We start from the raw sequence: 13,508 nt of genomic DNA on the forward strand, positions 1-13,508 counted from the left end.
GTCAGAACACAGGTGTACACATAAAGGGGTCATGTGAGTTCTTGAAGAGCTGATGGTCATTTTAGAAGTAATTTGCGGAATCCGAATTCGGAATGAAAATGTGCCTATCACGTCAGGATATACTTGAGATATGTGAAGTTATGAACGCCGTTTTTTGGGCACATAGCCCCAAATATCGTCAAATTCTGCAGTCAGATATCGATTCTACGCAGCAAATTACTTCAGAAATGACACTCAGCTTTCCAACAACTGAACCATGTTGACCTGTGTAAAGGATCAGATCGGACAACTCTATTTGTTACTATACCGAAAATTGACGCCTACTTAAGTACTCGCTTGATCAAAGCATATATAGAGCATGTCTAACTTATAAGCTGCACCTAATGGAGTGCTTTGATTTTGTGTTGCACTTACTTCTATCAGATTGGAAAATGTTGCATGTCTGTCGACTGGCCGCCAGCAGGATCAGTGCCTTTAGCTGGTAAATTATTCAAAATATTGTTAAAATTATTGCCAGGCACATTGCCAACCTACGACTAGGTAGATCTTGTTGTTTTCTAGTTTGTGGACTTGTAAATTTCTGTTCCCCTGCTGATGGGCTTGTGGCGGCTGTTGTTTTAGCTGCTGCGACCTCAACCCAGAAGCGTTTTACAATCAAAGTACTCGGATGTTAAGATCAGAGCGGAGGACACCGTTCCCATCATGTGCACGCAATCGGCGAGCCGCCATCTCAACCTCATCCAGCAGGCTGCACCACATGTGGTCACTTGACTGCCGGGGATCTGAGGAGGTAAGAAGTTATTGAGACTCTTGGGGAATCAATATAAAAGGAGGAGGGGAAGTCATAGACTAACCTGTTTTCATATGTGTTGTTCAATATTGATACAGTTTACCTTTTCGTAAATTGAACATTTAGCCATTATTCTAATTAGCGGTTTTATTGCCATTTTGATTAGCTTTACACTTTATATTGACATTACCTATAACCTCTCAACAATTTGACTTGATGCTATTTGTAAACGAGCATTAAAAATCAATTGCACAACCCCCAAAGTGGCTGAAACGATTGTCAAAATCAGACTGTGAAAGTCGAGCATTTGCCAAAAGCTGTCAATTGTAAAGTCAATTTAATGCAAAATGCGAATTGTTTGCCATCTTTTTTGATTAGCAATAAACTAACCTTTCCAACGGTGTTGCATGCAGTTGTCGTTGGCCAGACAGCCAGAGCACAAAGGAAGCAGCTCGGTGGATTCCCTATCACGGGTTTGTGCATTTTTCCACGAGGAATCTCATCAGTGGCAGTCGGCAAACAAGAAACAACAATGGCAGCAGGAACGATTGCCCTGTGTGTGTGTGTGTGTGTGTGGTCAGTGGTCAGGACGGATGCTTTCGGAGGGCAAAATATGTTTATTTAGAATATCAAAAAAACGAAAGTAATCGATTTAATAAACTGTCACCAACATGTGACCCATCGGAGCCGAGCTGTTGTTGCTGCCTTGCATTGCGGCTTGTCCGGAGCCCGCTCTGGCATCCCCCAGTCACGATAATTGCAAATGTATCTCGGAGATACATACATACATCCACCGGGCCACACACAAAGAGCACACACAGCTCACTGCATTGACGTTCGCCTTGGACAACATTTCATAAAGGGTTTGCCCTATGCGCTTACGATTTTTCCTTCCTTTCTGCTCAGGTCCGTGTGTGTGAGTTTAGTTTTGTGCACTATGGTCAAAAAGGTACCATTTTCTTTTAATATTTTGGCATCTGTTGATTGAAAAACGGAACACTATTTACAGAAATGAGAGGGTTAGATAACGTGTTGGGTTTTGCTTAATATATTTTTTGTATTTTTCAATCCTAATAAATATACTAATACTAAAAATAGGTCAGAAAGAGCTCTCGGTAAATGCTTGACTCGCACCACTGTGCCGGGCTTTGGGCAGGGCGAGGAGGGTGAACGTCGTCAATGATATCTACGTGGTATCTCGTTAAGCGTTTCCATGCTAGCATCAGCAGCAGAAAATTTCATATATGCTTGTGTGAAATCCTTTATGTTGATTACATTTCTGGGTTTATTTTATTAAAAATACTCTCGCATCGCATCGCAATGCAAGGATAACACACATGCCCCTCACACATGTATATTTGAGTAGAAGAAAAAAGGAACTGAAGCGAGAACTCTGGCTCAGTCAATATTGGCAGCGTCCGAGGAAGCCCCCTCCCCTGGTATCCTCGGCGTCGTCCTTTTCTGGATATTGTTCCGACTGCCAAATGCAGGTTGCATGTTCGGCTGCAAAAATTTGCGATGCAACCCGCCTCCTGGCAGGTGGGCATCAATAAAAAGACGGCCCCTGCCCCCGCTCTCGTCCTTTCACGAGTTGCAAGTATGATGAGTGCACTCGACAGTACGAAATGATGCCTTGAAAGGTGGATAATATTGGTGAATGTTGGTGGAACGAAAAACTGCCAGTGTTGGCCCACTGAAATCGGTCTTGGATATGAAAATGGTATGACTTTAAAGTGAAATTAAATGGGTTTCTAGTATTGAACTGTGATGAATGTGGTTCATATATTTTAAAGAGTGCTTTCTTGTTGTTTAATAACATATTTTAAAATGGTAATACGACGATGGCTACAATAATCGGAGCCAATTCCGCGGCTTTTGTAGCCGATAATTTAACCCTTTCTTATAAAGATTACATATATGTATGTGGAAATATATTATCAACAATAAAGATATCTAACTTGCCCGTTGTAATTGGAACATTAAGCATCGATCTATTTTCGTCAAATGAATAGAAAAATGATCAAAAATTTTAAAATATATATATTTATACAAAGCTAATAAAAATAAGGTTCTCAGTAAATTTAAATCGCATAAAATTACAACATTTCAGGTTTTAAATATACTATGATAGAATAGAAAATTTAAATCAAAGTAATAGCAACCTCTTGATATTATAATAAAAGTCTTACAGTTATGGGTTTGCATTCACAGCTTTGTTCTACATTTACAGATCGTTTCTATGGCAGCTATATGACATAGTCATAGTTTTAGTCAGAAGTTTTCAACGCTGCGAAGGACTTTTTTCCAACCCTTGACTAGATCGACTCGGCTTTTGATACTAATTAAGAATATATTTACTTAAAAGGGTTGGAAATTACTCTTTCACTTGCAAAACTTTTGACTAAAATTATAATACCCTGCAAGGATATAAAAAAGGGAGAAGTTTTTCTTGTTTTTAGTGTATCCACATTATTTAAAATCAGTGGTGAACAGGCAATAAATGGTTGGTATAAATGATAACGCCTAGAATAGTAACTGTTGACAGTTTTAACTAAATAATTGTTGTTTAGTTACTTTTCATTTAACGGAACACTAGACAGTGGAATAAAAAGTGTTTAAAGTATTTAAATAATTTAAAAATTTGCATGTTTATTTAGTTTTTTTTTTCTCCACAAAGGCCAATGTTTCTACTAAATCACCCAAAGTTTGTCCCGCAAAAAGCGGCTCACCTGGGGATTAGCTGATGAAAATCAATTTGAACAAAGTTTTTCCTTTCCATTTTTGTCTAGTTGTCAGTGGCCGCGGAAGGGGGAAGAAGTCGTGGCAGCTGCCATACACTCAACACTTTCCGCATCAATTACGTCATGTTAATCCCAGTGTCCACTGCATGTCCGCAAACTGACCGACCATACATCACCCGCCCCGGGGAGGGTGGTCGTGGGGTCGGTCACTCGGCGTCAGGGTGCAGCATTTGCTGGTGCAATGTGCACGAAAAAACCGACTGCCAACCAGCCGACATTTCAACTGCTTCGATGCCCCCTGTCCCTTCCATTTCCCTCCCTTCTCCAGGTCCTCCGTGCCAGCCAACATTTCAATCAAAGGGCTGACCGTGCAAGGGACGAGCTCTGTGGCACAGCACCCATCGTGGGGCAGGGCATCTCGATGGCGCACATAAAACCCGCAGCGTCAGCGTTCAATGCGTTCCGGGTCCGTCGCCTGTCCGTGGCCGTGTCCCTGTCCAGTTTCCGGGGCTGACATCAGTTGCGATTCACTCACTCACTCACTTCATTTGAATTGTGGCGATGTGCAAAGTGTGCAGCGGGGCAGCGGGGCAGTAGCACCACCAGAGAGGAGCACAAAAAACTCAATTCGATTTAATTAAAACCAATTTTCGCCTTTGAGCTCTCTTCAGACGAAGTTTTATGTATCAAGACTGCCTGATACTCTCAAAAATGTTTTACTTAAAGATCTTAAAAATAAATTAGGTGGAAATCTTAAAAAACACATGCAAACAGTCAATATAATATATACCATTTTACGTACAGTCAAAAAGATGTTATAGTTTAATTATAAATTACATTTTATTGTTCTTAAATATACGTATAAATATATACTTTTAAGACCTTGATATACTATGTACAAATGAGAAATGTTCTTTTAAATTGAATGTTTTGACTACTATTATATTTTATAATTCAATTTTTATTTGTAGCAATAGCTAAAATAAATACCACAGCTGTTTCCAGGATATTTAAGCTTCGACCTCTCTGGCTAACTTTTCTCGCTTGTTTCCAAATTTTCTCCGAAAACAGAACACAATGCGTCTGAGTGCAAGCTGTCGAATTTACATTTCGTTCTTTCCTTACCTCTGCTGAATGTAAAACGTTTCACAGCCAGCTGAAGGTTGACTTAACCAATTTTTTCCGTTTTGGAATGCAAAATAAACAAGAAAGAATGTCAGAGTTGAAACTACAGACTCAAAGAATACCTGTTGCTAGTACAATGGTCAATGGTATATCAATTACTTTGATGATTGTGTTTAATTTGAATTAGCAAACTGCATAATTAAAATAAAAATTGTGATTTGTGTGAATAACAAACTTAATCCCTGTCTTTTTAGCATTTTGGCAAACAATATTTTAATTTTGATTTAGCTGATTTAAATAAGAACCAGCTCATGAATACATAGGTATTTATTAGAAAGTTTTTTTCTAAATTCAATACGCTGGCCTAAATCGAATATACCCTAATACTTTATGATTTCCAGGGTATAAAACACAGCACAAATGCTTCTGTTAGTGAAGCTGATTAGGTGGATGAAACGTGTTTTGCAAGTTTGATCAATTAAATATTCCTTCACCAGGATAAAAAAAACTAGCATTGTGGATATTTTGAAAATGTTTTTAATTGTATTTAATAAAATGCACAGACCAAAATGGAGGCTTTACTTTCACGAAGCTTTAGATAATGAGCTCTTCAAAATCACAATGACTAACAAAACTTATTATCCATAGACTCGACTGAAGAGCATAGGTTAAGAATTGGAATAAGTGTTCAATAAAAATCCCACACTTCTTAATTAAAGTTTCCGTACTGTTCTTAGGGCCTATAAAGTTTCGACCAGGAGATGACATCAGTTGCCTATCATGTACATACATTTGAGCGATAACATTGATAGTCTCAATTCATTTCCGATAGCCAATTGAAACGGTGAGTATGAAAACCGCCCTTATATAATTATTCTTTAATATAATTCATTTTTATTTAAGAAAATGCATAACATTAAATGAAATGAGAAAGAAAGTTAATTCGGATCGCAGATGTTTGTATGCCCCTTGCACTTTGCAATTGGATCATTAAGAAAAGAACTAAGAGGAGATATTTAACATATAATATATTTACCATATATCAAGAACAAAAACAACATTACCAAATATTTTACATATTATATTTACAGTTTTGAGAAGCTCTATATATAAATAACAATAAATAACAATTGTTACTCATATGTGATAGATTTTCAAAGATTTGCTCTGCTTACAAAATTTTTAAAATCTTGAGAAATCCCAAATATTCAGATGATCATTTTATGATGCTTATGATACTTGCTCCTAAGAAAAAATTAATTTGTGTGCTACTTAAAAATAGTTAAACCTTTATTTAAGATACAGAAACTAATTAAAAATTTATATATAAAATCTTTGGTACGAAAAATGTAAATGAAAGCACTTAAGATCGATGTTTTAAACGCTAAATGAGAAAATAAATGTTTACCACGAGTGAAATACATAAGGGATGCGATTTAATTCCCTCTCCCCAAAAATCTTAATATTCTAAAACTCTGATAATAATCTTAAAATAATTGTTAAGGTTCAGTAACTAACAATTCTCATGGTATTTTTAAAAGCTTTCTTTTGTGCCACATTGCATCCATCAAAGCTTTAAATAACAGGATTTATGCAGACTAAGACCCACAGTCCTCTGAATGGTGCACATCACTTCGCCCCCTCCATGCCTTATCGAACTTTTCGCACAATTCGCATATTATTTCAAGCACTTTCCGCACACTCATCCCTCCCCGAAACAGCCCACGTCCCAGCTCCCGCCTCCCACAGTCCACTGCTATCTCCCTCAACGAGCCGGGCAGCCTACGTTCTCTTTTGACATGGCCGGGCAGTGCATTGAAATCCACTTCATTTCATTGCGATGGCTGATCCGATTGGCGATGGCCAAAATCGGAGTCACTGCCTCGGGGAGCTGGCGGACGGACGAACAGAGCCAGCGCACATTGAAGGGTATTAACAGTTGTATTCAGTGATATCTGACTGCGGACATTGCAGGACAGGGACATCATCATTCGTGCGGAATGCTCGGCTTCGCTCTGCACGTTGTAAATGGATCGATTTCCCACCCACTACTGACCAACAGCCCTCGACGAGAGAGGATCAAGTCACACGGTGAGAAATAATTCATTATTATAAATGTTTCCTAAAAAAACTAGCAATTTAAAAAAATTTAAGAGATGTATACCTTTGAAAGGTAAAATTTTGGAAAGAAACATTTCTGGAAACTATGTACCATACTTTGTGTTAAAAATAAGTTCAATCTAAAGACTTTAAATGAAAAGAGTATTAGAAATAGATAAAAACTGGACTATTCATACAATCTCAGCACTTTCCTTATCAAGTTTAATATTTAAGAAAATGGCAAAGGTTTCTACTAACCGTTTTTCCTTGTGTAAAACTTGGGGGTGGATATTCCGCACACTGCATATGCATATCCTTAATTATGATTATTGTTATTTTCGACTCTGAATGTCGCATTTAATGCAAGCCGAAGCTCTGTGCCGCCCCTCCCGGCCGCTGTCCATCGTCTGGCTCGTTATGTTGTCATAAATTTTGCGCTGTGGTGGCAGCCAGTCTCCAAATGGCGGACCCCGAAATGACGTCTGGCCCATTAAAATATCGAACGCAGTGAGTCGCCCAGGCCCTTGGCCTTCACTTCCCCACTCACCCATTGGATTGCATTATGACGCCATTCCGAAAACACCATTCTTTTTTCGCACCCCCAACCCCTGCCGCCATTCTGTCACTTGTTTTTCGCACCAAACTCGTATGTTTTACTGTTATTGATGGCCGCCATTTTGTTCGATTTGTGTTTTTGAAGTCGGAAAAAAAGATCATATATGCGAGTTTTCCTTGTTTCCTGACACGTAATCACCCTTCTGAATCCAATCGGAATAAAGTAAAACAAAATATTTAGCAAGTAAACTTCCAAGTTTACATCTTTTGGTAAATATGCGCGTATCGACCTTTACATTATATAACAATTGTTAAACTAAAATAATAGTTATAAATGAAATTGTAGCAGCCCGGTCTCCCCATGTCTTGTCTTTCTACAAAATTATGCGTTTTTTGATAACTTTATACCAAAATGGTCAAATGGTCATACTATAAGGTGTTTACAAGCAGGATACTCTGGGAATTTATCGACGATATATCGAAGTAGTTAGTCGATATTTTTAGACGTAAAAGGAACAACCCAAAACGAAAACTCAGGAGCAAAACATTGATATACCATTGGTATTATCCTATATAATCTTCAATTATTTTAACCTACTGGACCTTATAGCAGTCCAAAACTTTGCTTTATACGAAGTCTTTAATCGATATTTTCACCAACTTTGGGGTCGCTAGATGACTGAAAGTATCGTAGAAGTTTGTATGTGAACAGCTGTTGTCAGTTACCGATATTTTCAGTCATTCAGTACTTCAAGGAAATATAAATCTGTAAAGCAAATATGATATTTAATTTACATTTTAATTATATACATCCAATTTCCCGAGACCAGCTGATTTCTAGATCTGCTGAGATAAAAACTAATGATCCCTAACAGTTTTACATTCAATTGTTCACCTTAAACCAACCCCACAGTTTCGGGGAAACCCCTTAATCTGTTCGTACTTAGTGTAAAAGGGTTTCCAGTTCGAACTCGTAATTCTCGCTTATGCTCGCCAAAAAGGGATTTAGTGTTGGGGGAGTGGAGCGAGTCCGGGATTGTTTTGAAAGGGGTTTGATCCCCGTTCGATTCATTGAGCAAACATATGAAAATCATTAGTTTTTAGTGCGGCTGGCAAACAATCAGAAAATTGCCACTTCAGGCTCCTTTTTTCTGCCAGCCTCGTTCCCCGGAATCGTTTGCTTTCTTGCCGTGTTCGATTTTGGTGTTATTTTTACGGCCTTTCCGGACTTTTTCACACTTTATTCTTCTTATTTTTGCGCCTCATAACGTATTCAAAATCAAATTGGTTTTACCACTCGGCCAATGCGATACTTTTACTTTCCATTTCAAAGCGGGCACAAAATTGAAAATAAAAAATCATTTTTCGCCCAATAAAATACCGAACCGAGCCACGAATCCTTTCTGTCCCTTCACCCCAAATAGTTTCCAGTTCTCCTTCTGGTGGGGTGTGGGAATTAGTTGCGCCTGAATTGGCGGACATTGGCCACGCCCCCTGCGCCCCAAAATGTTTGCCTTTATTTTTTGTTTGGCTCTGAACAATTTGAAACAATGTTTTCTCGCTTGTTTTGCGTTTGATTTTATTTGATGTGTTTCCCTTTATTCCCCCGTAAGCGACCCTTTTTCCGCTTTCCCCAACTGCATTTGAATGTGGACCGAGAGTCCTGCTTAATGGAACGCAAATGATTTGAGAATTGGCCATACGTACATGAGCTGGAGCCGGGGTTTTCTGCAAGGATTCGAGGAGTTACATTTATTTTTCGTATACATACAGCATACTTCAAAATAAAAAATAAAATAAAAATGAACTTTGGGGATCTGTAACTTGCAGTTAGAAATCTTGAATCGATATTTCCCATGTCAATTATAATTAGGTTCAGAGCTTTTAAATATATTTTGGATTTTTTTATAAATAATGTTCTACGATCATCATTTCTCTTCTTTTCCGCAAGGAATACAAATTAAATTCAGAAATTAATTTATTTTCTTCATTTAACTTGTAGAGATTTCTTTCTTATACAAGGTTTTAAATATGTTTCTGAAATCGTAAATAACTATATTCTAGAAAATCTATCCTAGTATATTGTATTACTTCCAATAGCCGATGGTTATCAACGATTCCTGTGACATCTATAGGTCAAAGTAGACCGATTTCTATCAAATAAACTAAAGGATTATCGGTTATGTAGATTTGTAAAGAGTAATATTTCGTCCTATTTAAATCTAATTTTAATTTTAATCTAATCTAATCACTTCCTTAATAATAATAAAAAGTATAATAGTGGAGATCTTCCGGCTGAAAGTCACCGCTACTATGGCCGATTTCATCCTGTAGCTTAAGTTTGCAACTTTTGCGTACAGTGTACAATAAATTAACAAATAATTGTGGAGAAAAAGGATACAATAAATTTTAAAGCTTACTTTTTATGCAAAATTAATTTAATTTTCTAAAATATACTTGGTACCCGCAGAATATATAAGAAGTAGTGTCAGTAAAAAATGTATCTCGATCTTATTTTAAACTTATCCAAGAGTTTTTGTCTTAAAAGAGTTTCTATATTATGAAAAAAAACCTTACTTTAAGAGAATTTTGAAGAGTGGTATTAGCAAGCTAAAGATCCATAAATATTCCCCTATGATAAAATATAAATAAATTTAATTATGATAAATTTAATTATGATACATGTTGTGCTTTGCTAAGAAAAACAATTTCATATTAGTTTTATTCTACATTTCCATTTATTTTCAAATAATGATAATCAAAGGTATCGCAGGTGCAATTCGGTTCACATTTCAGAATGAAATTCAATAAAATAAATGTGCTGCGTTGCATGATCTTTACTCTCTGGCATAAAATCAAAATATAACAATTGTACCTTTGTTGATTCAGATAAATATAAACGTTTCAAATGAATTTCCTCTGTATTTAATTTTCCTTTTAAGACTAGTACATTTTTTAAAACCGTTTTCCAGAGCTTTTGTTTAAATATAATTCCCCGTATATAGTCTGTGCAAATAAATAGCTATGTTATATATTCACATACATGTTACATATATCCAAGTTTAACTCTCGGCACGGCTGCGGCCGTCTGTTCCTGTCTGTCATCATCTAAACTTTCATTGTCCTTCGGTGTGCGCTTTTCCTTCGCCTTTTCCGGGCATCAGCGGCGGCTACGTTTCTTTGCTGCGTTATTTGACTAACTGCCTGACGTGTTTTCCTCACACTGGCAATAACATAAAATTTTACTATTATGCGTTTTAGCTGCTTTCCAGCATTTTAATACAATATTTGTTTTTCCCCGTGCCGGCACACAACACGAAGGAGGTCCTGTTCCTGGGGACCTGGGAGGGTTGGATAGAATTCATGGACATGCAGCGGCGTCTGAGAAAATTTACATTCAAATGTGATTCGCTTAGATGCGAAAAGCGCCTTCTCGTCGCTGGAAAAGTACCTCAGTGCAGCCAATTCCCCCGAGCAGCATATGTTCAGTGGAAGCGGAAAAGCGCCGAGGAGGGGAAAACGGAGAGTGTGGGGCGGCAACGGATTTTTGATGAAATTTCAAAAAATTTCCCACTTAGTGGCAAAATGACTGACATTAAATTGATTTGCAAGCGAACGACATGACGGACGGAACTGTGAGGGGGGGAAACTCCTTATCGTGGGGGGCGGGTATTTGGCAAAAATCAAAATTCCATGCACACTTGAGCATTTCATTTAGAGACCGAATGAGACTGGCGGGGCGGGCTGGCTGGCTGCGGGGCGGCTAACGGTGGTCCGGGGAGTTGGCAAAAGTGGAAAATATTCAGGTCTTTCTTTTGTTGCCGCTCCCTATTGGGCTCTGGGTGCTAATACAAATTTAAAGTTATGCCTTCTGCTGTGTGCATGTGCCCTCGCTCATTTATTCATTCCATCAGTCAGGTGCCTTTGTTTTCCCCCCCACTTTTTTCCTATATTTTCATAAATTGTTATTTTTCTGTATTTTGAGAAAGGGAGGAAGGAGTCGGAGCCGACATGAGAAATGAATAAAATAAAATTTTATTTTATGTGTGCAACATGTAAAATTATTCTCATCGGCCCCCTAAGAACGTTGCCAACATTTCTTCGGCATTTTCCGTATCGTTAAATTTAACGCGAAGGCATTCATTTAGCATTCAAAGACATAATGTTACGAAAATGCACTTCATAAAAAACCATAATTAATCATTTAAAATCGACTCTTCGTCGTCATAAGCGTATCTCAACTGCATGTGGCTTAACTTCTCCAAGCCCTGGTTCGCCTTCAAGACAAGAAAATACAACGTGGCAAATTTAAAGAAATGTAAACTCAAGCAAAAGGCATATCTTTTACTTAATTGTTGATGAATTTCACTTGAAGCTGGTTTAAGAAATAGATTTACAACTGTTTTGTGAACCTAAAATAAAATTATATTAGTGGATTAAATTGATATGATCACGAATTACCAACCATTTGTGCGTATTCCTTGGATACCATGGGATCGCCTCTTGTATACCGCAAACTGGTGACAAATATCAGATTTAGAAACTGATTTTCCAATCGTTTCCCTTCATCACTTATGTGACACAATATCGAAATGCTCACAAAATGCAGCGCCAAAGAAACATTCCAAAGATCCACGAAATTCAACAGCAGCAGTGGTAGGATACAGGAAAATACTTTCCAGACTTTATAGAAACTCATTTGAAGTTCAAAAATTGAGTAATTTACCCTCAGACAGCTCAGAAGTCTATCCACTTCAATCCTGGACCGATGACCCTCATTCTCAGTGAACTCTTTTAGAAACATAACCAGTTCCCTTCGCCACTCCACCAGTTTGGTCTGGAACAAACCCAATCCTAGGTACCAACAGCAGAACAGAGTATTGTAGTACATTGTACAAGTGAGGTGTACGATCAGGCCCAGCTTAGTCCAAAGGTCCAACATCAAGCGGATTATTGCCAAAACTAGTAGAACAAGGAGACAGCATGATGTGTGCTTCTCCGAGTGATTACTTTCCAGCTCCTTAGATATGTTCAGTATTTTATTCTGAATACTCATGATTCTACGCTGATAATAGTCCAAATGGGTCAAACATATTAGTGCCATCAGGGCGTACAGGCGACTGAGCCACAGGAAGCATTGACCGAGTAACAGAAAGTTCATGATATTGTCATCAAACTCCATGCGATGAGCGGATATCACAATGAGAACTACATCGGGAATATCCACTGAAAGCAGTGCAATTTTAACCAAGGTTACAAAGACCTTATAGTAAAACCATCTATGCTGAACGTAGCGTTTCCTCTTTTTACAATATCGCGCGGATGTCAACTGCAGCGTCCAAGCCGTCCAGTAAAGAAAACGTCCAATTATGTTGAGAAACATTTTCGACTGCCATTCACTGACCTTTTCCCCCCATGAAATCATCATTATACGTAATGAGCTTCTTCATTCATTCTAATGGTGTGGCATTTGACTGACATTACACTGTGGTGGGCTTCATTATGGCATTCAATTAACGCTTTTATACCCTTTCAGAATATTAACAATTTGAGCAGAAGAATCTAACGATCGCTGAAATCGAACTATATACTTCAAGGAAACTCATTCATAAATATTGATTTAGTTATCAACAACAAAATACTTTTAATCTATACATATCGGCTTGAACTTAATTTGAATAATTTTGATTTATTTTCCATGGACTCTCTTGTATTCCAACTTTCGCTGACCATTCATCAAAAATGTTGGATAGTTGAGCCATTACCAATATAAACAAAATAATCGCTGACACGTTGTCTTCGTGTCCGATATTCACATATAAAAATGATACAAAACCTCGACTGAAATCGATACGAATGCGATTGAGTAAATTTGCGTCCAGCGTTGTCGCAGTGCCCAGCTATCAATCAACAGAAAAAGAGTAGAACGCCACAAGCAAACTCTCTGCGATGTTTTAACTGATGGATGGCTGGTTGATCGATCGGTTGTCAGTTGGCCAAATGTCGATGTGTCTACGACTGATTAAGCCGCGGACCTGGGGCCGAATGGGGCGGCGAGGGAGCTCGGCCAGGGCGCTGCGTCATCCAAGCTCACGCAATGCGGAGGAGAGCCAGCCAGTCAGTCACTCACTTGGACGTCCGCCAACGTTTTTGATTGATGGATGACGACGAGGCGCACAGATTCAGATAGCCACCTA

Source organism: Drosophila kikkawai, chromosome 2R (genome assembly GCF_030179895.1).
Source record: "Drosophila kikkawai strain 14028-0561.14 chromosome 2R, DkikHiC1v2, whole genome shotgun sequence".
Lineage (NCBI taxonomy): Eukaryota > Metazoa > Arthropoda > Insecta > Diptera > Drosophilidae > Drosophila > Drosophila kikkawai.